General features: G+C 39.3%; 18 non-coding genes across 18 annotated transcripts; all 18 read right to left on the reverse strand.

Annotated features, from left to right (window-relative positions):
• Nucleotides 1-980: 980 nt before the first annotated feature.
• LOC140029751 (5S ribosomal RNA) lies at nt 981-1099 on the reverse strand. The gene has a single exon (XR_011833666.1). It is a non-coding gene; the product is annotated as a 5S ribosomal RNA (ribosomal RNA).
• A 1122-nt stretch (nt 1100-2221) lies between these two features.
• On the reverse strand, nt 2222-2340 carry LOC140029752 (5S ribosomal RNA). Its single transcript, XR_011833667.1, has one exon. It is a non-coding gene; the product is annotated as a 5S ribosomal RNA (ribosomal RNA).
• Nucleotides 2341-3462: 1122 nt separating this feature from the next.
• LOC140029754 (5S ribosomal RNA) lies at nt 3463-3581 on the reverse strand. Its single transcript, XR_011833669.1, has one exon. It is a non-coding gene; the product is annotated as a 5S ribosomal RNA (ribosomal RNA).
• Nucleotides 3582-4703: 1122 nt separating this feature from the next.
• On the reverse strand, nt 4704-4822 carry LOC140029755 (5S ribosomal RNA). Its single transcript, XR_011833670.1, has one exon. It is a non-coding gene; the product is annotated as a 5S ribosomal RNA (ribosomal RNA).
• Nucleotides 4823-5957: 1135 nt separating this feature from the next.
• LOC140029756 (5S ribosomal RNA) lies at nt 5958-6076 on the reverse strand. The gene has a single exon (XR_011833671.1). It is a non-coding gene; the product is annotated as a 5S ribosomal RNA (ribosomal RNA).
• A 1125-nt stretch (nt 6077-7201) lies between these two features.
• LOC140029757 (5S ribosomal RNA) lies at nt 7202-7320 on the reverse strand. Its single transcript, XR_011833672.1, has one exon. It is a non-coding gene; the product is annotated as a 5S ribosomal RNA (ribosomal RNA).
• A 1125-nt stretch (nt 7321-8445) lies between these two features.
• Nucleotides 8446-8564, reverse strand: LOC140029758 (5S ribosomal RNA). The gene has a single exon (XR_011833673.1). It is a non-coding gene; the product is annotated as a 5S ribosomal RNA (ribosomal RNA).
• Nucleotides 8565-9689: 1125 nt separating this feature from the next.
• LOC140029759 (5S ribosomal RNA) lies at nt 9690-9808 on the reverse strand. Its single transcript, XR_011833674.1, has one exon. It is a non-coding gene; the product is annotated as a 5S ribosomal RNA (ribosomal RNA).
• A 1125-nt stretch (nt 9809-10933) lies between these two features.
• On the reverse strand, nt 10934-11052 carry LOC140029760 (5S ribosomal RNA). Its single transcript, XR_011833675.1, has one exon. It is a non-coding gene; the product is annotated as a 5S ribosomal RNA (ribosomal RNA).
• Nucleotides 11053-12177: 1125 nt separating this feature from the next.
• Nucleotides 12178-12296, reverse strand: LOC140029761 (5S ribosomal RNA). Its single transcript, XR_011833676.1, has one exon. It is a non-coding gene; the product is annotated as a 5S ribosomal RNA (ribosomal RNA).
• Nucleotides 12297-13421: 1125 nt separating this feature from the next.
• On the reverse strand, nt 13422-13540 carry LOC140029762 (5S ribosomal RNA). Its single transcript, XR_011833677.1, has one exon. It is a non-coding gene; the product is annotated as a 5S ribosomal RNA (ribosomal RNA).
• Nucleotides 13541-14665: 1125 nt separating this feature from the next.
• LOC140029763 (5S ribosomal RNA) lies at nt 14666-14784 on the reverse strand. The gene has a single exon (XR_011833678.1). It is a non-coding gene; the product is annotated as a 5S ribosomal RNA (ribosomal RNA).
• A 1125-nt stretch (nt 14785-15909) lies between these two features.
• Nucleotides 15910-16028, reverse strand: LOC140029765 (5S ribosomal RNA). Its single transcript, XR_011833680.1, has one exon. It is a non-coding gene; the product is annotated as a 5S ribosomal RNA (ribosomal RNA).
• A 1125-nt stretch (nt 16029-17153) lies between these two features.
• LOC140029766 (5S ribosomal RNA) lies at nt 17154-17272 on the reverse strand. Its single transcript, XR_011833681.1, has one exon. It is a non-coding gene; the product is annotated as a 5S ribosomal RNA (ribosomal RNA).
• Nucleotides 17273-18397: 1125 nt separating this feature from the next.
• Nucleotides 18398-18516, reverse strand: LOC140029767 (5S ribosomal RNA). The gene has a single exon (XR_011833682.1). It is a non-coding gene; the product is annotated as a 5S ribosomal RNA (ribosomal RNA).
• Nucleotides 18517-19641: 1125 nt separating this feature from the next.
• Nucleotides 19642-19760, reverse strand: LOC140029768 (5S ribosomal RNA). The gene has a single exon (XR_011833683.1). It is a non-coding gene; the product is annotated as a 5S ribosomal RNA (ribosomal RNA).
• Nucleotides 19761-20885: 1125 nt separating this feature from the next.
• On the reverse strand, nt 20886-21004 carry LOC140029769 (5S ribosomal RNA). Its single transcript, XR_011833684.1, has one exon. It is a non-coding gene; the product is annotated as a 5S ribosomal RNA (ribosomal RNA).
• Nucleotides 21005-22129: 1125 nt separating this feature from the next.
• LOC140029770 (5S ribosomal RNA) lies at nt 22130-22248 on the reverse strand. Its single transcript, XR_011833685.1, has one exon. It is a non-coding gene; the product is annotated as a 5S ribosomal RNA (ribosomal RNA).
• Nucleotides 22249-23195: the final 947 nt, after the last annotated feature.

Here is a 23195-nt window from a genome sequence, read left to right on the forward strand (position 1 = left end):
TATTGATTTGCACCCTGTTTTTTTCCCTCATCCCGCAACTCTAAATTATCATGAAATCAATCCTTCACGCTTGCAGTTAGGGGTGGCAATTCGGGTCCAAATCAGGTTGGCGGGTCGGGTTCGGGTCAACAGACCCGCCAGAAAATCTGTTGACCCGAACCCCGACCCGCCAACCCGTGACGGGTCAGGTATGCTGACCCGGACCCGAAAATTTCAGGTTTACGGGGCGGCGGGTCGACCCGAAATGACCCGAAACTTAATTTTAATTTATTAATTTATCACTGTAATTTCTAATAAAATCAATTTCTCACAAAACTAATTACATAATCAAGTAATAAAAATTTAAATAAATGATTCCAAATCAAATCTAAAATAAATTAAACACCGTAAAAGTGTTTTATCCCAAGCAAAATATAAAATAAATTAAAACAATACAAAAGTGAAAAATAATATAATATATTATTTGTCCAAGTATAATAATTTCAACTTCACACAAATTAAATAAATTCGTTTAGGATTAAGTAATTAATGCCTTTGAAAAAAAGAATAACTTAGTTTAGTTAGATAAAATTATTTTTATGTTTATTAAATTATTTTTAATTCGTAAACGGGTCATATCGGGTCATATCAGGTCACCACGGGTTGACCCGAAATCGACCGGTTTTCTTTTCGGGTTCATCGGGTCCAACCCGATTCTGACCCGAATTCCCGAAACCTCAACCCAAACCCATTAATTTCGTGTTAGGTTCGTGTCGTGTCGAAAATTGCCACCCCTAGTTGCGGTGATACATTTGCGCCGACAAATTTGAGCGACGATCCGGGCTTTGATCGAGCCGTACCGTTCCTGATTTGTCTCGCGCCTTCAGATCCTCCTTCACGCTTCGACAAGAAGCAAAATATTAAGCAATCGTTCCGACGGAGCTAAATTACTACAGGATAAAGAACGAATAGGAAATTTGGATTTCGAAACAAAAAAGAGAGGGGTGCAACACGAGGACTTCCCAGGGGGTCACCCATCCTAGTACTACTCTCGCCCAAGCACGCTTAACTTCGGAGTTCTGATGGGATCCGGTGCATTAGTGCTGGTATGATCGCACCCGCCATGTTCCTTTCGCGTTATTCTTTTAAACTACCCCGTCCTGCGAAGCAGTGTGGCTTTTCTAGACCGAAATTCATTTTAAGCGTCAATTCAAGCATTTTCCTCTTATCCTTTTATTTATTTACTTTATATATTTTTTTGTTATTGATTTGCACCCTGTTTTTTTCCCTCATCCCGCAACTCTAAATTATCATGAAATCAATCCTTCACGCTTGCAGTCAGGGGTGGCAATTCGGGTCCAAATCAGGTTGGCGGGTCGGGTTCGGGTCAACAGACCCGCCAGAAAATCTGTTGACCCGAACCCCGACCCGCCAACCCGTGACGGGTCAGGTATGCTGACCCGGACCCGAAAATTTCAGGTTTACGGGGCGGCGGGTCGACCCGAAATGACCCGAAACTTAATTTTAATTTATTAATTTATCACTGTAATTTCTAATAAAATCAATTTCTCACAAAACTAATTACATAATCAAGTAATAAAAATTTAAATAAATGATTCCAAATCAAATCTAAAATAAATTAAACACCGTAAAAGTGTTTTATCCCAAGCAAAATATAAAATAAATTAAAACAATACAAAAGTGAAAAATAATATAATATATTATTTGTCCAAGTATAATAATTTCAACTTCACACAAATTAAATAAATTCGTTTAGGATTAAGTAATTAATGCCTTTGAAAAAAAGAATAACTTAGTTTAGTTAGATAAAATTATTTTTATGTTTATTAAATTATTTTTAATTCGTAAACGGGTCATATCGGGTCATATCAGGTCACCACGGGTTGACCCGAAATCGACCGGTTTTCTTTTCGGGTTCATCGGGTCCAACCCGATTCTGACCCGAATTCCCGAAACCTCAACCCAAACCCATTAATTTCGTGTTAGGTTCGTGTCGTGTCGAAAATTGCCACCCCTAGTTGCGGTGATACATTTGCGCCGACAAATTTGAGCGACGATCCGGGCTTTGATCGAGCCGTACCGTTCCTGATTTGTCTCGCGCCTTCAGATCCTCCTTCACGCTTCGACAAGAAGCAAAATATTAAGCAATCGTTCCGACGGAGCTAAATTACTACAGGATAAAGAACGAATAGGAAATTTGGATTTCGAAACAAAAAAGAGAGGGGTGCAACACGAGGACTTCCCAGGGGGTCACCCATCCTAGTACTACTCTCGCCCAAGCACGCTTAACTTCGGAGTTCTGATGGGATCCGGTGCATTAGTGCTGGTATGATCGCACCCGCCATGTTCCTTTCGCGTTATTCTTTTAAACTACCCCGTCCTGCGAAGCAGTGTGGCTTTTCTAGACCGAAATTCATTTTAAGCGTCAATTCAAGCATTTTCCTCTTATCCTTTTATTTATTTACTTTATATTTTTTTTTGTTATTGATTTGCACCCTGTTTTTTTCCCTCATCCCGCAACTCTAAATTATCATGAAATCAATCCTTCACGCTTGCAGTTAGGGGTGGCAATTCGGGTCCAAATCAGGTTGGCGGGTCGGGTTCGGGTCAACAGACCCGCCAGAAAATCTGTTGACCCGAACCCCGACCCGCCAACCCGTGACGGGTCAGGTATGCTGACCCGGACCCGAAAATTTCAGGTTTACGGGGCGGCGGGTCGACCCGAAATGACCCGAAACTTAATTTTAATTTATTAATTTATCACTGTAATTTCTAATAAAATCAATTTCTCACAAAACTAATTACATAATCAAGTAATAAAAATTTAAATAAATGATTCCAAATCAAATCTAAAATAAATTAAACACCGTAAAAGTGTTTTATCCCAAGCAAAATATAAAATAAATTAAAACAATACAAAAGTGAAAAATAATATAATATATTATTTGTCCAAGTATAATAATTTCAACTTCACACAAATTAAATAAATTCGTTTAGGATTAAGTAATTAATGCCTTTGAAAAAAAGAATAACTTAGTTTAGTTAGATAAAATTATTTTTATGTTTATTAAATTATTTTTAATTCGTAAACGGGTCATATCGGGTCATATCAGGTCACCACGGGTTGACCCGAAATCGACCGGTTTTCTTTTCGGGTTCATCGGGTCCAACCCGATTCTGACCCGAATTCCCGAAACCTCAACCCAAACCCATTAATTTCGTGTTAGGTTCGTGTCGTGTCGAAAATTGCCACCCCTAGTTGCGGTGATACATTTGCGCCGACAAATTTGAGCGACGATCCGGGCTTTGATCGAGCCGTACCGTTCCTGATTTGTCTCGCGCCTTCAGATCCTCCTTCACGCTTCGACAAGAAGCAAAATATTAAGCAATCGTTCCGACGGAGCTAAATTACTACAGGATAAAGAACGAATAGGAAATTTGGATTTCGAAACAAAAAAGAGAGGGGTGCAACACGAGGACTTCCCAGGGGGTCACCCATCCTAGTACTACTCTCGCCCAAGCACGCTTAACTTCGGAGTTCTGATGGGATCCGGTGCATTAGTGCTGGTATGATCGCACCCGCCATGTTCCTTTCGCGTTATTCTTTTAAACTACCCCGTCCTGCGAAGCAGTGTGGCTTTTCTAGACCGAAATTCATTTTAAGCGTCAATTCAAGCATTTTCCTCTTATCCTTTTATTTATTTACTTTATATATTTTTTTGTTATTGATTTGCACCCTGTTTTTTTCCCTCATCCCGCAACTCTAAATTATCATGAAATCAATCCTTCACGCTTGCAGTCAGGGGTGGCAATTCGGGTCCAAATCAGGTTGGCGGGTCGGGTTCGGGTCAACAGACCCGCCAGAAAATCTGTTGACCCGAACCCCGACCCGCCAACCCGTGACGGGTCAGGTATGCTGACCCGGACCCGAAAATTTCAGGTTTACGGGGCGGCGGGTCGACCCGAAATGACCCGAAACTTAATTTTAATTTATTAATTTATCACTGTAATTTCTAATAAAATCAATTTCTCACAAAACTAATTACATAATCAAGTAATAAAAATTTAAATAAATGATTCCAAATCAAATCTAAAATAAATTAAACACCGTAAAAGTGTTTTATCCCAAGCAAAATATAAAATAAATTAAAACAATACAAAAGTGAAAAATAATATAATATATTATTTGTCCAAGTATAATAATTTCAACTTCACACAAATTAAATAAATTCGTTTAGGATTAAGTAATTAATGCCTTTGAAAAAAAGAATAACTTAGTTTAGTTAGATAAAATTATTTTTATGTTTATTAAATTATTTTTAATTCGTAAACGGGTCATATCGGGTCATATCAGGTCACCACGGGTTGACCCGAAATCGACCGGTTTTCTTTTCGGGTTCATCGGGTCCAACCCGATTCTGACCCGAATTCCCGAAACCTCAACCCAAACCCATTAATTTCGTGTTAGGTTCGTGTCGTGTCGAAAATTGCCACCCCTAGTTGCGGTGATACATTTGCGCCGACAAATTTGAGCGACGATCCGGGCTTTGATCGAGCCGTACCGTTCCTGATTTGTCTCGCGCCTTCAGATCCTCCTTCACGCTTCGACAAGAAGCAAAATATTAAGCAATCGTTCCGACGGAGCTAAATTACTACAGGATAAAGAACGAATAGGAAATTTGGATTTCGAAACAAAAAAGAGAGGGGTGCAACACGAGGACTTCCCAGGGGGTCACCCATCCTAGTACTACTCTCGCCCAAGCACGCTTAACTTCGGAGTTCTGATGGGATCCGGTGCATTAGTGCTGGTATGATCGCACCCGCCATGTTCCTTTCGCGTTATTCTTTTAAACTACCCCGTCCTGCGAAGCAGTGTGGCTTTTCTAGACCGAAATTCATTTTAAGCGTCAATTCAAGCATTTTCCTCTTATCCTTTTATTTATTTACTTTATATTTTTTTTTGTTATTGATTTGCACCCTGTTTTTTTCCCTCATCCCGCAACTCTAAATTATCATGAAATCAATCCTTCACGCTTGCAGTTAGGGGTGGCAATTCGGGTCCAAATCAGGTTGGCGGGTCGGGTTCGGGTCAACAGACCCGCCAGAAAATCTGTTGACCCGAACCCCGACCCGCCAACCCGTGACGGGTCAGGTATGCTGACCCGGACCCGAAAATTTCAGGTTTACGGGGCGGCGGGTCGACCCGAAATGACCCGAAACTTAATTTTAATTTATTAATTTATCACTGTAATTTCTAATAAAATCAATTTCTCACAAAACTAATTACATAATCAAGTAATAAAAATTTAAATAAATGATTCCAAATCAAATCTAAAATAAATTAAACACCGTAAAAGTGTTTTATCCCAAGCAAAATATAAAATAAATTAAAACAATACAAAAGTGAAAAATAATATAATATATTATTTGTCCAAGTATAATAATTTCAACTTCACACAAATTAAATAAATTCGTTTAGGATTAAGTAATTAATGCCTTTGAAAAAAAGAATAACTTAGTTTAGTTAGATAAAATTATTTTTATGTTTATTAAATTATTTTTAATTCGTAAACGGGTCATATCGGGTCATATCAGGTCACCACGGGTTGACCCGAAATCGACCGGTTTTCTTTTCGGGTTCATCGGGTCCAACCCGATTCTGACCCGAATTCCCGAAACCTCAACCCAAACCCATTAATTTCGTGTTAGGTTCGTGTCGTGTTTTCAGGTCGTGTCGAAAATTGCCACCCCTAGTTGCGGTGATACATTTGCGCCGACAAATTTGAGCGACGATCCGGGCTTTGATCGAGCCGTACCGTTCCTGATTTGTCTCGCGCCTTCAGATCCTCCTTCACGCTTCGACAAGAAGCAAAATATTAAGCAATCGTTCCGACGGAGCTAAATTACTACAGGATAAAGAACGAATAGGAAATTTGGATTTCGAAACAAAAAAGAGAGGGGTGCAACACGAGGACTTCCCAGGGGGTCACCCATCCTAGTACTACTCTCGCCCAAGCACGCTTAACTTCGGAGTTCTGATGGGATCCGGTGCATTAGTGCTGGTATGATCGCACCCGCCATGTTCCTTTCGCTTTATTCTTTTAAACTACCCCGTCCTGCGAAGCAGTGTGGCTTTTCTAGACCGAAATTCATTTTAAGCGTCAATTCAAGCATTTTCCTCTTATCCTTTTATTTATTTACTTTATATTTTTTTTTGTTATTGATTTGCACCCTGTTTTTTTCCCTCATCCCGCAACTCTAAATTATCATGAAATCAATCCTTCACGCTTGCAGTTAGGGGTGGCAATTCGGGTCCAAATCAGGTTGGCGGGTCGGGTTCGGGTCAACAGACCCGCCAGAAAATCTGTTGACCCGAACCCCGACCCGCCAACCCGTGACGGGTCAGGTATGCTGACCCGAACCCGAAAATTTCAGGTTTACGGGGCGGCGGGTCGACCCGAAATGACCCGAAACTTAATTTTAATTTATTAATTTATCACTGTAATTTCTGATAAAATCAATTTCTCACAAAACTAATTACATAATCAAGTAATAAAAATTTAAATAAATGATTCCAAATCAAATCTAAAATAAATTAAACACCGTAAAAGTGTTTTATCCCAAGCAAAATATAAAATAAATTAAAACTATACAAAAGTGAAAAATAATATAATATATTATTTGTCCAAGTATAATAATTTCAACTTCACACAAATTAAATAAATTCGTTTAGGATTAAGTAATTAATGCCTTTGAAAAAAAGAATAACTTAGTTTAGTTAGATAAAATTATTTTTATGTTTATTAAATTATTTTTAATTCGTAAACGGGTCATATCAAGTCACCACGGGTTGACCCGAAATCGACCGGTTTTCTTTTCGGGTTCATCGGGTCCAACCCGATTCTGACCCGAATTCCCGAAACCTCAACCCAAACCCATTAATTTCGTGTTAGGTTCGTGTCGTGTTTTCAGGTCGTGTCGAAAATTGCCACCCCTAGTTGCGGTGATACATTTGCGCCGACAAATTTGAGCGACGATCCGGGCTTTGATCGAGCCGTACCGTTCCTGATTTGTCTCGCGCCTTCAGATCCTCCTTCACGCTTCGACAAGAAGCAAAATATTAAGCAATCGTTCCGACGGAGCTAAATTACTACAGGATAAAGAACGAATAGGAAATTTGGATTTCGAAACAAAAAAGAGAGGGGTGCAACACGAGGACTTCCCAGGGGGTCACCCATCCTAGTACTACTCTCGCCCAAGCACGCTTAACTTCGGAGTTCTGATGGGATCCGGTGCATTAGTGCTGGTATGATCGCACCCGCCATGTTCCTTTCGCTTTATTCTTTTAAACTACCCCGTCCTGCGAAGCAGTGTGGCTTTTCTAGACCGAAATTCATTTTAAGCGTCAATTCAAGCATTTTCCTCTTATCCTTTTATTTATTTACTTTATATTTTTTTTTGTTATTGATTTGCACCCTGTTTTTTTCCCTCATCCCGCAACTCTAAATTATCATGAAATCAATCCTTCACGCTTGCAGTTAGGGGTGGCAATTCGGGTCCAAATCAGGTTGGCGGGTCGGGTTCGGGTCAACAGACCCGCCAGAAAATCTGTTGACCCGAACCCCGACCCGCCAACCCGTGACGGGTCAGGTATGCTGACCCGAAACCGAAAATTTCAGGTTTACGGGGCGGCGGGTCGACCCGAAATGACCCGAAACTTAATTTTAATTTATTAATTTATCACTGTAATTTCTAATAAAATCAATTTCTCACAAAACTAATTACATAATCAAGTAATAAAAATTTAAATAAATGATTCCAAATCAAATCTAAAATAAATTAAACACCGTAAAAGTGTTTTATCCCAAGCAAAATATAAAATAAATTAAAACAATACAAAAGTGAAAAATAATATAATATATTATTTGTCCAAGTATAATAATTTCAACTTCACACAAATTAAATAAATTCGTTTAGGATTAAGTAATTAATGCCTTTGAAAAAAAGAATAACTTAGTTTAGTTAGATAAAATTATTTTTATGTTTATTAAATTATTTTTAATTCGTAAACGGGTCATATCAGGTCACCACTGGTTGACCCGGAATCGACCGGTTTTCTTTTCGGGTTCATCGGGTCCAACCCGATTCTGACCCGAATTCCCGAAACCTCAACCCAAACCCATTAATTTCGTGTTAGGTTCGTGTCGTGTTTTCAGGTCGTGTCGAAAATTGCCACCCCTAGTTGCGGTGATACATTTGCGCCGACAAATTTGAGCGACGATCCGGGCTTTGATCGAGCCGTACCGTTCCTGATTTGTCTCGCGCCTTCAGATCCTCCTTCACGCTTCGACAAGAAGCAAAATATTAAGCAATCGTTCCGACGGAGCTAAATTACTACAGGATAAAGAACGAATAGGAAATTTGGATTTCGAAACAAAAAAGAGAGGGGTGCAACACGAGGACTTCCCAGGGGGTCACCCATCCTAGTACTACTCTCGCCCAAGCACGCTTAACTTCGGAGTTCTGATGGGATCCGGTGCATTAGTGCTGGTATGATCGCACCCGCCATGTTCCTTTCGCTTTATTCTTTTAAACTACCCCGTCCTGCGAAGCAGTGTGGCTTTTCTAGACCGAAATTCATTTTAAGCGTCAATTCAAGCATTTTCCTCTTATCCTTTTATTTATTTACTTTATATTTTTTTTTGTTATTGATTTGCACCCTGTTTTTTTCCCTCATCCCGCAACTCTAAATTATCATGAAATCAATCCTTCACGCTTGCAGTTAGGGGTGGCAATTCGGGTCCAAATCAGGTTGGCGGGTCGGGTTCGGGTCAACAGACCCGCCAGAAAATCTGTTGACCCGAACCCCGACCCGCCAACCCGTGACGGGTCAGGTATGCTGACCCGAACCCGAAAATTTCAGGTTTACGGGGCGGCGGGTCGACCCGAAATGACCCGAAACTTAATTTTAATTTATTAATTTATCACTGTAATTTCTGATAAAATCAATTTCTCACAAAACTAATTACATAATCAAGTAATAAAAATTTAAATAAATGATTCCAAATCAAATCTAAAATAAATTAAACACCGTAAAAGTGTTTTATCCCAAGCAAAATATAAAATAAATTAAAACTATACAAAAGTGAAAAATAATATAATATATTATTTGTCCAAGTATAATAATTTCAACTTCACACAAATTAAATAAATTCGTTTAGGATTAAGTAATTAATGCCTTTGAAAAAAAGAATAACTTAGTTTAGTTAGATAAAATTATTTTTATGTTTATTAAATTATTTTTAATTCGTAAACGGGTCATATCAAGTCACCACGGGTTGACCCGAAATCGACCGGTTTTCTTTTCGGGTTCATCGGGTCCAACCCGATTCTGACCCGAATTCCCGAAACCTCAACCCAAACCCATTAATTTCGTGTTAGGTTCGTGTCGTGTTTTCAGGTCGTGTCGAAAATTGCCACCCCTAGTTGCGGTGATACATTTGCGCCGACAAATTTGAGCGACGATCCGGGCTTTGATCGAGCCGTACCGTTCCTGATTTGTCTCGCGCCTTCAGATCCTCCTTCACGCTTCGACAAGAAGCAAAATATTAAGCAATCGTTCCGACGGAGCTAAATTACTACAGGATAAAGAACGAATAGGAAATTTGGATTTCGAAACAAAAAAGAGAGGGGTGCAACACGAGGACTTCCCAGGGGGTCACCCATCCTAGTACTACTCTCGCCCAAGCACGCTTAACTTCGGAGTTCTGATGGGATCCGGTGCATTAGTGCTGGTATGATCGCACCCGCCATGTTCCTTTCGCTTTATTCTTTTAAACTACCCCGTCCTGCGAAGCAGTGTGGCTTTTCTAGACCGAAATTCATTTTAAGCGTCAATTCAAGCATTTTCCTCTTATCCTTTTATTTATTTACTTTATATTTTTTTTTGTTATTGATTTGCACCCTGTTTTTTTCCCTCATCCCGCAACTCTAAATTATCATGAAATCAATCCTTCACGCTTGCAGTTAGGGGTGGCAATTCGGGTCCAAATCAGGTTGGCGGGTCGGGTTCGGGTCAACAGACCCGCCAGAAAATCTGTTGACCCGAACCCCGACCCGCCAACCCGTGACGGGTCAGGTATGCTGACCCGAAACCGAAAATTTCAGGTTTACGGGGCGGCGGGTCGACCCGAAATGACCCGAAACTTAATTTTAATTTATTAATTTATCACTGTAATTTCTAATAAAATCAATTTCTCACAAAACTAATTACATAATCAAGTAATAAAAATTTAAATAAATGATTCCAAATCAAATCTAAAATAAATTAAACACCGTAAAAGTGTTTTATCCCAAGCAAAATATAAAATAAATTAAAACAATACAAAAGTGAAAAATAATATAATATATTATTTGTCCAAGTATAATAATTTCAACTTCACACAAATTAAATAAATTCGTTTAGGATTAAGTAATTAATGCCTTTGAAAAAAAGAATAACTTAGTTTAGTTAGATAAAATTATTTTTATGTTTATTAAATTATTTTTAATTCGTAAACGGGTCATATCAGGTCACCACTGGTTGACCCGGAATCGACCGGTTTTCTTTTCGGGTTCATCGGGTCCAACCCGATTCTGACCCGAATTCCCGAAACCTCAACCCAAACCCATTAATTTCGTGTTAGGTTCGTGTCGTGTTTTCAGGTCGTGTCGAAAATTGCCACCCCTAGTTGCGGTGATACATTTGCGCCGACAAATTTGAGCGACGATCCGGGCTTTGCTCGAGCCGTACCGTTCCTGATTTGTCTCGCGCCTTCAGATCCTCCTTCACGCTTCGACAAGAAGCAAAATATTAAGCAATCGTTCCGACGGAGCTAAATTACTACAGGATAAAGAACGAATAGGAAATTTGGATTTCGAAACAAAAAAGAGAGGGGTGCAACACGAGGACTTCCCAGGGGGTCACCCATCCTAGTACTACTCTCGCCCAAGCACGCTTAACTTCGGAGTTCTGATGGGATCCGGTGCATTAGTGCTGGTATGATCGCACCCGCCATGTTCCTTTCGCTTTATTCTTTTAAACTACCCCGTCCTGCGAAGCAGTGTGGCTTTTCTAGACCGAAATTCATTTTAAGCGTCAATTCAAGCATTTTCCTCTTATCCTTTTATTTATTTACTTTATATTTTTTTTTGTTATTGATTTGCACCCTGTTTTTTTCCCTCATCCCGCAACTCTAAATTATCATGAAATCAATCCTTCACGCTTGCAGTTAGGGGTGGCAATTCGGGTCCAAATCAGGTTGGCGGGTCGGGTTCGGGTCAACAGACCCGCCAGAAAATCTGTTGACCCGAACCCCGACCCGCCAACCCGTGACGGGTCAGGTATGCTGACCCGAACCCGAAAATTTCAGGTTTACGGGGCGGCGGGTCGACCCGAAATGACCCGAAACTTAATTTTAATTTATTAATTTATCACTGTAATTTCTGATAAAATCAATTTCTCACAAAACTAATTACATAATCAAGTAATAAAAATTTAAATAAATGATTCCAAATCAAATCTAAAATAAATTAAACACCGTAAAAGTGTTTTATCCCAAGCAAAATATAAAATAAATTAAAACTATACAAAAGTGAAAAATAATATAATATATTATTTGTCCAAGTATAATAATTTCAACTTCACACAAATTAAATAAATTCGTTTAGGATTAAGTAATTAATGCCTTTGAAAAAAAGAATAACTTAGTTTAGTTAGATAAAATTATTTTTATGTTTATTAAATTATTTTTAATTCGTAAACGGGTCATATCAGGTCACCACGGGTTGACCCGAAATCGACCGGTTTTCTTTTCGGGTTCATCGGGTCCAACCCGATTCTGACCCGAATTCCCGAAACCTCAACCCAAACCCATTAATTTCGTGTTAGGTTCGTGTCGTGTTTTCAGGTCGTGTCGAAAATTGCCACCCCTAGTTGCGGTGATACATTTGCGCCGACAAATTTGAGCGACGATCCGGGCTTTGATCGAGCCGTACCGTTCCTGATTTGTCTCGCGCCTTCAGATCCTCCTTCACGCTTCGACAAGAAGCAAAATATTAAGCAATCGTTCCGACGGAGCTAAATTACTACAGGATAAAGAACGAATAGGAAATTTGGATTTCGAAACAAAAAAGAGAGGGGTGCAACACGAGGACTTCCCAGGGGGTCACCCATCCTAGTACTACTCTCGCCCAAGCACGCTTAACTTCGGAGTTCTGATGGGATCCGGTGCATTAGTGCTGGTATGATCGCACCCGCCATGTTCCTTTCGCTTTATTCTTTTAAACTACCCCGTCCTGCGAAGCAGTGTGGCTTTTCTAGACCGAAATTCATTTTAAGCGTCAATTCAAGCATTTTCCTCTTATCCTTTTATTTATTTACTTTATATTTTTTTTTGTTATTGATTTGCACCCTGTTTTTTTCCCTCATCCCGCAACTCTAAATTATCATGAAATCAATCCTTCACGCTTGCAGTTAGGGGTGGCAATTCGGGTCCAAATCAGGTTGGCGGGTCGGGTTCGGGTCAACAGACCCGCCAGAAAATCTGTTGACCCGAACCCCGACCCGCCAACCCGTGACGGGTCAGGTATGCTGACCCGAACCCGAAAATTTCAGGTTTACGGGGCGGCGGGTCGACCCGAAATGACCCGAAACTTAATTTTAATTTATTAATTTATCACTGTAATTTCTGATAAAATCAATTTCTCACAAAACTAATTACATAATCAAGTAATAAAAATTTAAATAAATGATTCCAAATCAAATCTAAAATAAATTAAACACCGTAAAAGTGTTTTATCCCAAGCAAAATATAAAATAAATTAAAACAATACAAAAGTGAAAAATAATATAATATATTATTTGTCCAAGTATAATAATTTCAACTTCACACAAATTAAATAAATTCGTTTAGGATTAAGTAATTAATGCCTTTGAAAAAAAGAATAACTTAGTTTAGTTAGATAAAATTATTTTTATGTTTATTAAATTATTTTTAATTCGTAAACGAGTCATATCAGGTCACCACGGGTTGACCCGAAATCGACCGGTTTTCTTTTCGGGTTCATCGGGTCCAACCCGATTCTGACCCGAATTCCCGAAACCTCAACCCAAACCCATTAATTTCGTGTTAGGTTCGTGTCGTGTTTTCAGGTCGTGTCGAAAATTGCCACCCCTAGTTGCGGTGATACATTTGCGCCGACAAATTTGAGCGACGATCCGGGCTTTGATCGAGCCGTACCGTTCCTGATTTGTCTCGCGCCTTCAGATCCTCCTTCACGCTTCGACAAGAAGCAAAATATTAAGCAATCGTTCCGACGGAGCTAAATTACTACAGGATAAAGAACGAATAGGAAATTTGGATTTCGAAACAAAAAAGAGAGGGGTGCAACACGAGGACTTCCCAGGGGGTCACCCATCCTAGTACTACTCTCGCCCAAGCACGCTTAACTTCGGAGTTCTGATGGGATCCGGTGCATTAGTGCTGGTATGATCGCACCCGCCATGTTCCTTTCGCTTTATTCTTTTAAACTACCCCGTCCTGCGAAGCAGTGTGGCTTTTCTAGACCGAAATTCATTTTAAGCGTCAATTCAAGCATTTTCCTCTTATCCTTTTATTTATTTACTTTATATTTTTTTTTGTTATTGATTTGCACCCTGTTTTTTTCCCTCATCCCGCAACTCTAAATTATCATGAAATCAATCCTTCACGCTTGCAGTTAGGGGTGGCAATTCGGGTCCAAATCAGGTTGGCGGGTCGGGTTCGGGTCAACAGACCCGCCAGAAAATCTGTTGACCCGAACCCCGACCCGCCAACCCGTGACGGGTCAGGTATGCTGACCCGAACCCGAAAATTTCAGGTTTACGGGGCGGCGGGTCGACCCGAAATGACCCGAAACTTAATTTTAATTTATTAATTTATCACTGTAATTTCTGATAAAATCAATTTCTCACAAAACTAATTACATAATCAAGTAATAAAAATTTAAATAAATGATTCCAAATCAAATCTAAAATAAATTAAACACCGTAAAAGTGTTTTATCCCAAGCAAAATATAAAATAAATTAAAACTATACAAAAGTGAAAAATAATATAATATATTATTTGTCCAAGTATAATAATTTCAACTTCACACAAATTAAATAAATTCGTTTAGGATTAAGTAATTAATGCCTTTGAAAAAAAGAATAACTTAGTTTAGTTAGATAAAATTATTTTTATGTTTATTAAATTATTTTTAATTCGTAAACGGGTCATATCAGGTCACCACTGGTTGACCCGGAATCGACCGGTTTTCTTTTCGGGTTCATCGGGTCCAACCCGATTCTGACCCGAATTCCCGAAACCTCAACCCAAACCCATTAATTTCGTGTTAGGTTCGTGTCGTGTTTTCAGGTCGTGTCGAAAATTGCCACCCCTAGTTGCGGTGATACATTTGCGCCGACAAATTTGAGCGACGATCCGGGCTTTGATCGAGCCGTACCGTTCCTGATTTGTCTCGCGCCTTCAGATCCTCCTTCACGCTTCGACAAGAAGCAAAATATTAAGCAATCGTTCCGACGGAGCTAAATTACTACAGGATAAAGAACGAATAGGAAATTTGGATTTCGAAACAAAAAAGAGAGGGGTGCAACACGAGGACTTCCCAGGGGGTCACCCATCCTAGTACTACTCTCGCCCAAGCACGCTTAACTTCGGAGTTCTGATGGGATCCGGTGCATTAGTGCTGGTATGATCGCACCCGCCATGTTCCTTTCGCTTTATTCTTTTAAACTACCCCGTCCTGCGAAGCAGTGTGGCTTTTCTAGACCGAAATTCATTTTAAGCGTCAATTCAAGCATTTTCCTCTTATCCTTTTATTTATTTACTTTATATTTTTTTTTGTTATTGATTTGCACCCTGTTTTTTTCCCTCATCCCGCAACTCTAAATTATCATGAAATCAATCCTTCACGCTTGCAGTTAGGGGTGGCAATTCGGGTCCAAATCAGGTTGGCGGGTCGGGTTCGGGTCAACAGACCCGCCAGAAAATCTGTTGACCCGAACCCCGACCCGCCAACCCGTGACGGGTCAGGTATGCTGACCCGAACCCGAAAATTTCAGGTTTACGGGGCGGCGGGTCGACCCGAAATGACCCGAAACTTAATTTTAATTTATTAATTTATCACTGTAATTTCTGATAAAATCAATTTCTCACAAAACTAATTACATAATCAAGTAATAAAAATTTAAATAAATGATTCCAAATCAAATCTAAAATAAATTAAACACCGTAAAAGTGTTTTATCCCAAGCAAAATATAAAATAAATTAAAACTATACAAAAGTGAAAAATAATATAATATATTATTTGTCCAAGTATAATAATTTCAACTTCACACAAATTAAATAAATTCGTTTAGGATTAAGTAATTAATGCCTTTGAAAAAAAGAATAACTTAGTTTAGTTAGATAAAATTATTTTTATGTTTATTAAATTATTTTTAATTCGTAAACGGGTCATATCAGGTCACCACGGGTTGACCCGAAATCGACCGGTTTTCTTTTCGGGTTCATCGGGTCCAACCCGATTCTGACCCGAATTCCCGAAACCTCAACCCAAACCCATTAATTTCGTGTTAGGTTCGTGTCGTGTTTTCAGGTCGTGTCGAAAATTGCCACCCCTAGTTGCGGTGATACATTTGCGCCGACAAATTTGAGCGACGATCCGGGCTTTGATCGAGCCGTACCGTTCCTGATTTGTCTCGCGCCTTCAGATCCTCCTTCACGCTTCGACAAGAAGCAAAATATTAAGCAATCGTTCCGACGGAGCTAAATTACTACAGGATAAAGAACGAATAGGAAATTTGGATTTCGAAACAAAAAAGAGAGGGGTGCAACACGAGGACTTCCCAGGGGGTCACCCATCCTAGTACTACTCTCGCCCAAGCACGCTTAACTTCGGAGTTCTGATGGGATCCGGTGCATTAGTGCTGGTATGATCGCACCCGCCATGTTCCTTTCGCTTTATTCTTTTAAACTACCCCGTCCTGCGAAGCAGTGTGGCTTTTCTAGACCGAAATTCATTTTAAGCGTCAATTCAAGCATTTTCCTCTTATGCTTTTATTTATTTACTTTATATTTTTTTTTGTTATTGATTTGCACCCTGTTTTTTTCCCTCATCCCGCAACTCTAAATTATCATGAAATCAATCCTTCACGCTTGCAGTTAGGGGTGGCAATTCGGGTCCAAATCAGGTTGGCGGGTCGGGTTCGGGTCAACAGACCCGCCAGAAAATCTGTTGACCCGAACCCCGACCCGCCAACCCGTGACGGGTCAGGTATGCTGACCCGAAACCGAAAATTTCAGGTTTACGGGGCGGCGGGTCGACCCGAAATGACCCGAAACTTAATTTTAATTTATTAATTTATCACTGTAATTTCTAATAAAATCAATTTCTCACAAAACTAATTACATAATCAAGTAATAAAAATTTAAATAAATGATTCCAAATCAAATCTAAAATAAATTAAACACCGTAAAAGTGTTTTATCCCAAGCAAAATATAAAATAAATTAAAACAATACAAAAGTGAAAAATAATATAATATATTATTTGTCCAAGTATAATAATTTCAACTTCACACAAATTAAATAAATTCGTTTAGGATTAAGTAATTAATGCCTTTGAAAAAAAGAATAACTTAGTTTAGTTAGATAAAATTATTTTTATGTTTATTAAATTATTTTTAATTCGTAAACGGGTCATATCAGGTCACCACTGGTTGACCCGGAATCGACCGGTTTTCTTTTCGGGTTCATCGGGTCCAACCCGATTCTGACCCGAATTCCCGAAACCTCAACCCAAACCCATTAATTTCGTGTTAGGTTCGTGTCGTGTTTTCAGGTCGTGTCGAAAATTGCCACCCCTAGTTGCGGTGATACATTTGCGCCGACAAATTTGAGCGACGATCCGGGCTTTGATCGAGCCGTACCGTTCCTGATTTGTCTCGCGCCTTCAGATCCTCCTTCACGCTTCGACAAGAAGCAAAATATTAAGCAATCGTTCCGACGGAGCTAAATTACTACAGGATAAAGAACGAATAGGAAATTTGGATTTCGAAACAAAAAAGAGAGGGGTGCAACACGAGGACTTCCCAGGGGGTCACCCATCCTAGTACTACTCTCGCCCAAGCACGCTTAACTTCGGAGTTCTGATGGGATCCGGTGCATTAGTGCTGGTATGATCGCACCCGCCATATTCCTTTCGCTTTATTCTTTTAAACTACCCCGTCCTGCGAAGCAGTGTGGCTTTTCTAGACCGAAATTCATTTTAAGCGTCAATTCAAGCATTTTCCTCTTATCCTTTTATTTATTTACTTTATATTTTTTTTTGTTATTGATTTGCACCCTGTTTTTTTCCCTCATCCCGCAACTCTAAATTATCATGAAATCAATCCTTCACGCTTGCAGTTAGGGGTGGCAATTCGGGTCCAAATCAGGTTGGCGGGTCGGGTTCGGGTCAACAGACCCGCCAGAAAATCTGTTGACCCGAACCCCGACCCGCCAACCCGTGACGGGTCAGGTATGCTGACCCGAACCCGAAAATTTCAGGTTTACGGGGCGGCGGGTCGACCCGAAATGACCCGAAACTTAATTTTAATTTATTAATTTATCACTGTAATTTCTGATAAAATCAATTTCTCACAAAACTAATTACATAATCAAGTAATAAAAATTTAAATAAATGATTCCAAATCAAATCTAAAATAAATTAAACACCGTAAAAGTGTTTTATCCCAAGCAAAATATAAAATAAATTAAAACTATACAAAAGTGAAAAATAATATAATATATTATTTGTCCAAGTATAATAATTTCAACTTCACACAAATTAAATAAATTCGTTTAGGATTAAGTAATTAATGCCTTTGAAAAAAAGAATAACTTAGTTTAGTTAGATAAAATTATTTTTATGTTTATTAAATTATTTTTAATTCGTAAACGGGTCATATCAGGTCACCACTGGTTGACCCGGAATCGACCGGTTTTCTTTTCGGGTTCATCGGGTCCAACCCGATTCTGACCCGAATTCCCGAAACCTCAACCCAAACCCATTAATTTCGTGTTAGGTTCGTGTCGTGTTTTCAGGTCGTGTCGAAAATTGCCACCCCTAGTTGCGGTGATACATTTGCGCCGACAAATTTGAGCGACGATCCGGGCTTTGATCGAGCCGTACCGTTCCTGATTTGTCTCGCGCCTTCAGATCCTCCTTCACGCTTCGACAAGAAGCAAAATATTAAGCAATCGTTCCGACGGAGCTAAATTACTACAGGATAAAGAACGAATAGGAAATTTGGATTTCGAAACAAAAAAGAGAGGGGTGCAACACGAGGACTTCCCAGGGGGTCACCCATCCTAGTACTACTCTCGCCCAAGCACGCTTAACTTCGGAGTTCTGATGGGATCCGGTGCATTAGTGCTGGTATGATCGCACCCGCCATGTTCCTTTCGCTTTATTCTTTTAAACTACCCCGTCCTGCGAAGCAGTGTGGCTTTTCTAGACCGAAATTCATTTTAAGCGTCAATTCAAGCATTTTCCTCTTATCCTTTTATTTATTTACTTTATATTTTTTTTTGTTATTGATTTGCACCCTGTTTTTTTCCCTCATCCCGCAACTCTAAATTATCATGAAATCAATCCTTCACGCTTGCAGTTAGGGGTGGCAATTCGGGTCCAAATCAGGTTGGCGGGTCGGGTTCGGGTCAACAGACCCGCCAGAAAATCTGTTGACCCGAACCCCGACCCGCCAACCCGTGACGGGTCAGGTATGCTGACCCGAACCCGAAAATTTCAGGTTTACGGGGCGGCGGGTCGACCCGAAATGACCCGAAACTTAATTTTAATTTATTAATTTATCACTGTAATTTCTGATAAAATCAATTTCTCACAAAACTAATTACATAATCAAGTAATAAAAATTTAAATAAATGATTCCAAATCAAATCTAAAATAAATTAAACACCGTAAAAGTGTTTTATCCCAAGCAAAATATAAAATAAATTAAAACTATACAAAAGTGAAAAATAATATAATATATTATTTGTCCAAGTATAATAATTTCAACTTCACACAAATTAAATAAATTCGTTTAGGATTAAGTAATTAATGCCTTTGAAAAAAAGAATAACTTAGTTTAGTTAGATAAAATTATTTTTATGTTTATTAAATTATTTTTAATTCGTAAACGGGTCATATCAGGTCACCACGGGTTGACCCGAAATCGACCGGTTTTCTTTTCGGGTTCATCGGGTCCAACCCGATTCTGACCCGAATTCCCGAAACCTCAACCCAAACCCATTAATTTCGTGTTAGGTTCGTGTCGTGTTTTCAGGTCGTGTCGAAAATTGCCACCCCTAGTTGCGGTGATACATTTGCGCCGACAAATTTGAGCGACGATCCGGGCTTTGATCGAGCCGTACCGTTCCTGATTTGTCTCGCGCCTTCAGATCCTCCTTCACGCTTCGACAAGAAGCAAAATATTAAGCAATCGTTCCGACGGAGCTAAATTACTACAGGATAAAGAACGAATAGGAAATTTGGATTTCGAAACAAAAAAGAGAGGGGTGCAACACGAGGACTTCCCAGGGGGTCACCCATCCTAGTACTACTCTCGCCCAAGCACGCTTAACTTCGGAGTTCTGATGGGATCCGGTGCATTAGTGCTGGTATGATCGCACCCGCCATGTTCCTTTCGCTTTATTCTTTTAAACTACCCCGTCCTGCGAAGCAGTGTGGCTTTTCTAGACCGAAATTCATTTTAAGCGTCAATTCAAGCATTTTCCTCTTATCCTTTTATTTATTTACTTTATATTTTTTTTTGTTATTGATTTGCACCCTGTTTTTTTCCCTCATCCCGCAACTCTAAATTATCATGAAATCAATCCTTCACGCTTGCAGTTAGGGGTGGCAATTCGGGTCCAAATCAGGTTGGCGGGTCGGGTTCGGGTCAACAGACCCGCCAGAAAATCTGTTGACCCGAACCCCGACCCGCCAACCCGTGACGGGTCAGGTATGCTGACCCGAAACCGAAAATTTCAGGTTTACGGGGCGGCGGGTCGACCCGAAATGACCCGAAACTTAATTTTAATTTATTAATTTATCACTGTAATTTCTAATAAAATCAATTTCTCACAAAACTAATTACATAATCAAGTAATAAAAATTTAAATAAATGATTCCAAATCAAATCTAAAATAAATTAAACACCGTAAAAGTGTTTTATCCCAAGCAAAATATAAAATAAATTAAAACAATACAAAAGTGAAAAATAATATAATATATTATTTGTCCAAGTATAATAATTTCAACTTCACACAAATTAAATAAATTCGTTTAGGATTAAGTAATTAATGCCTTTGAAAAAAAGAATAACTTAGTTTAGTTAGATAAAATTATTTTTATGTTTATTAAATTATTTTTAATTCGTAAACGGGTCATATCAGGTCACCACTGGTTGACCCGGAATCGACCGGTTTTCTTTTCGGGTTCATCGGGTCCAACCCGATTCTGACCCGAATTCCCGAAACCTCAACCCAAACCCATTAATTTCGTGTTAGGTTCGTGTCGTGTTTTCAGGTCGTGTCGAAAATTGCCACCCCTAGTTGCGGTGATACATTTGCGCCGACAAATTTGAGCGACGATCCGGGCTTTGATCGAGCCGTACCGTTCCTGATTTGTCTCGCGCCTTCAGATCCTCCTTCACGCTTCGACAAGAAGCAAAATATTAAGCAATCGTTCCGACGGAGCTAAATTACTACAGGATAAAGAACGAATAGGAAATTTGGATTTCGAAACAAAAAAGAGAGGGGTGCAACACGAGGACTTCCCAGGGGGTCACCCATCCTAGTACTACTCTCGCCCAAGCACGCTTAACTTCGGAGTTCTGATGGGATCCGGTGCATTAGTGCTGGTATGATCGCACCCGCCATGTTCCTTTCGCTTTATTCTTTTAAACTACCCCGTCCTGCGAAGCAGTGTGGCTTTTCTAGACCGAAATTCATTTTAAGCGTCAATTCAAGCATTTTCCTCTTATCCTTTTATTTATTTACTTTATATTTTTTTTTGTTATTGATTTGCACCCTGTTTTTTTCCCTCATCCCGCAACTCTAAATTATCATGAAATCAATCCTTCACGCTTGCAGTTAGGGGTGGCAATTCGGGTCCAAATCAGGTTGGCGGGTCGGGTTCGGGTCAACAGACCCGCCAGAAAATCTGTTGACCCGAACCCCGACCCGCCAACCCGTGACGGGTCAGGTATGCTGACCCGAACCCGAAAATTTCAGGTTTACGGGGCGGCGGGTCGACCCGAAATGACCCGAAACTTAATTTTAATTTATTAATTTATCACTGTAATTTCTGATAAAATCAATTTCTCACAAAACTAATTACATAATCAAGTAATAAAAATTTAAATAAATGATTCCAAATCAAATCTAAAATAAATTAAACACCGTAAAAGTGTTTTATCCCAAGCAAAATATAAAATAAATTAAAACTATACAAAAGTGAAAAATAATATAATATATTATTTGTCCAAGTATAATAATTTCAACTTCACACAAATTAAATAAATTCGTTTAGGATTAAGTAATTAATGCCTTTGAAAAAAAGAATAACTTAGTTTAGTTAGATAAAATTATTTTTATGTTTATTAAATTATTTTTAATTCGTAAACGGGTCATATCAGGTCACCACGGGTTGACCCGAAATCGACCGGTTTTCTTTTCGGGTTCATCGGGTCCAACCCGATTCTGACCCGAATTCCCGAAACCTCAACCCAAACCCATTAATTTCGTGTTAGGTTCGTGTCGTGTTTTCAGGTCGTGTCGAAAATTGCCACCCCTAGTTGCGGTGATACATTTGCGCCGACAAATTTGAGCGACGATCCGGGCTTTGATCGAGCCGTACCGTTCCTGATTTGTCTCGCGCCTTCAGATCCTCCTTCACGCTTCGACAAGAAGCAAAATATTAAGCAATCGTTCCGACGGAGCTAAATTACTACAGGATAAAGAACGAATAGGAAATTTGGATTTCGAAACAAAAAAGAGAGGGGTGCAACACGAGGACTTCCCAGGGGGTCACCCATCCTAGTACTACTCTCGCCCAAGCACGCTTAACTTCGGAGTTCTGATGGGATCCGGTGCATTAGTGCTGGTATGATCGCACCCGCCATGTTCCTTTCGCTTTATTCTTTTAAACTACCCCGTCCTGCGAAGCAGTGTGGCTTTTCTAGACCGAAATTCATTTTAAGCGTCAATTCAAGCATTTTCCTCTTATGCTTTTATTTATTTACTTTATATTTTTTTTTGTTATTGATTTGCACCCTGTTTTTTTCCCTCATCCCGCAACTCTAAATTATCATGAAATCAATCCTTCACGCTTGCAGTTAGGGGTGGCAATTCGGGTCCAAATCAGGTTGGCGGGTCGGGTTCGGGTCAACAGACCCGCCAGAAAATCTGTTGACCCGAACCCCGACCCGCCAACCCGTGACGGGTCAGGTATGCTGACCCGAAACCGAAAATTTCAGGTTTACGGGGCGGCGGGTCGACCCGAAATGACCCGAAACTTAATTTTAATTTATTAATTTATCACTGTAATTTCTAATAAAATCAATTTCTCACAAAACTAATTACATAATCAAGTAATAAAAATTTAAATAAATGATTCCAAATCAAATCTAAAATAAATTAAACACCGTAAAAGTGTTTTATCCCAAGCAAAATATAAAATAAATTAAAACAATACAAAAGTGAAAAATAATATAATATATTATTTGTCCAAGTATAATAATTTCAACTTCACACAAATTAAATAAATTCGTTTATGATTAAGTAATTAATGCCTTTGAAAAAAAGAATAACTTAGTTTAGTTAGATAAAATTATTTTTATGTTTATTAAATTATTTTTAATTCGTAAACGGGTCATATCGGGTCATATCAGGTCACCACGGGTTGACCCGAAATCGACCGGTTTTCTTTTCGGGTTCATCGGGTCCAACCCGATTCTGACCCGAATTCCCGAAACCTCAACCCAAACCCATTAATTTCGTGTTAGGTTCGTGTCGTGTTTTCAGGTCGTGTCGAAAATTGCCACCCCTAGTTGCGGTGATACATT

Source organism: Coffea arabica, chromosome 11e, assembly GCF_036785885.1.
Source record: "Coffea arabica cultivar ET-39 chromosome 11e, Coffea Arabica ET-39 HiFi, whole genome shotgun sequence".
Classification (NCBI taxonomy): domain Eukaryota; kingdom Viridiplantae; phylum Streptophyta; class Magnoliopsida; order Gentianales; family Rubiaceae; genus Coffea; species Coffea arabica.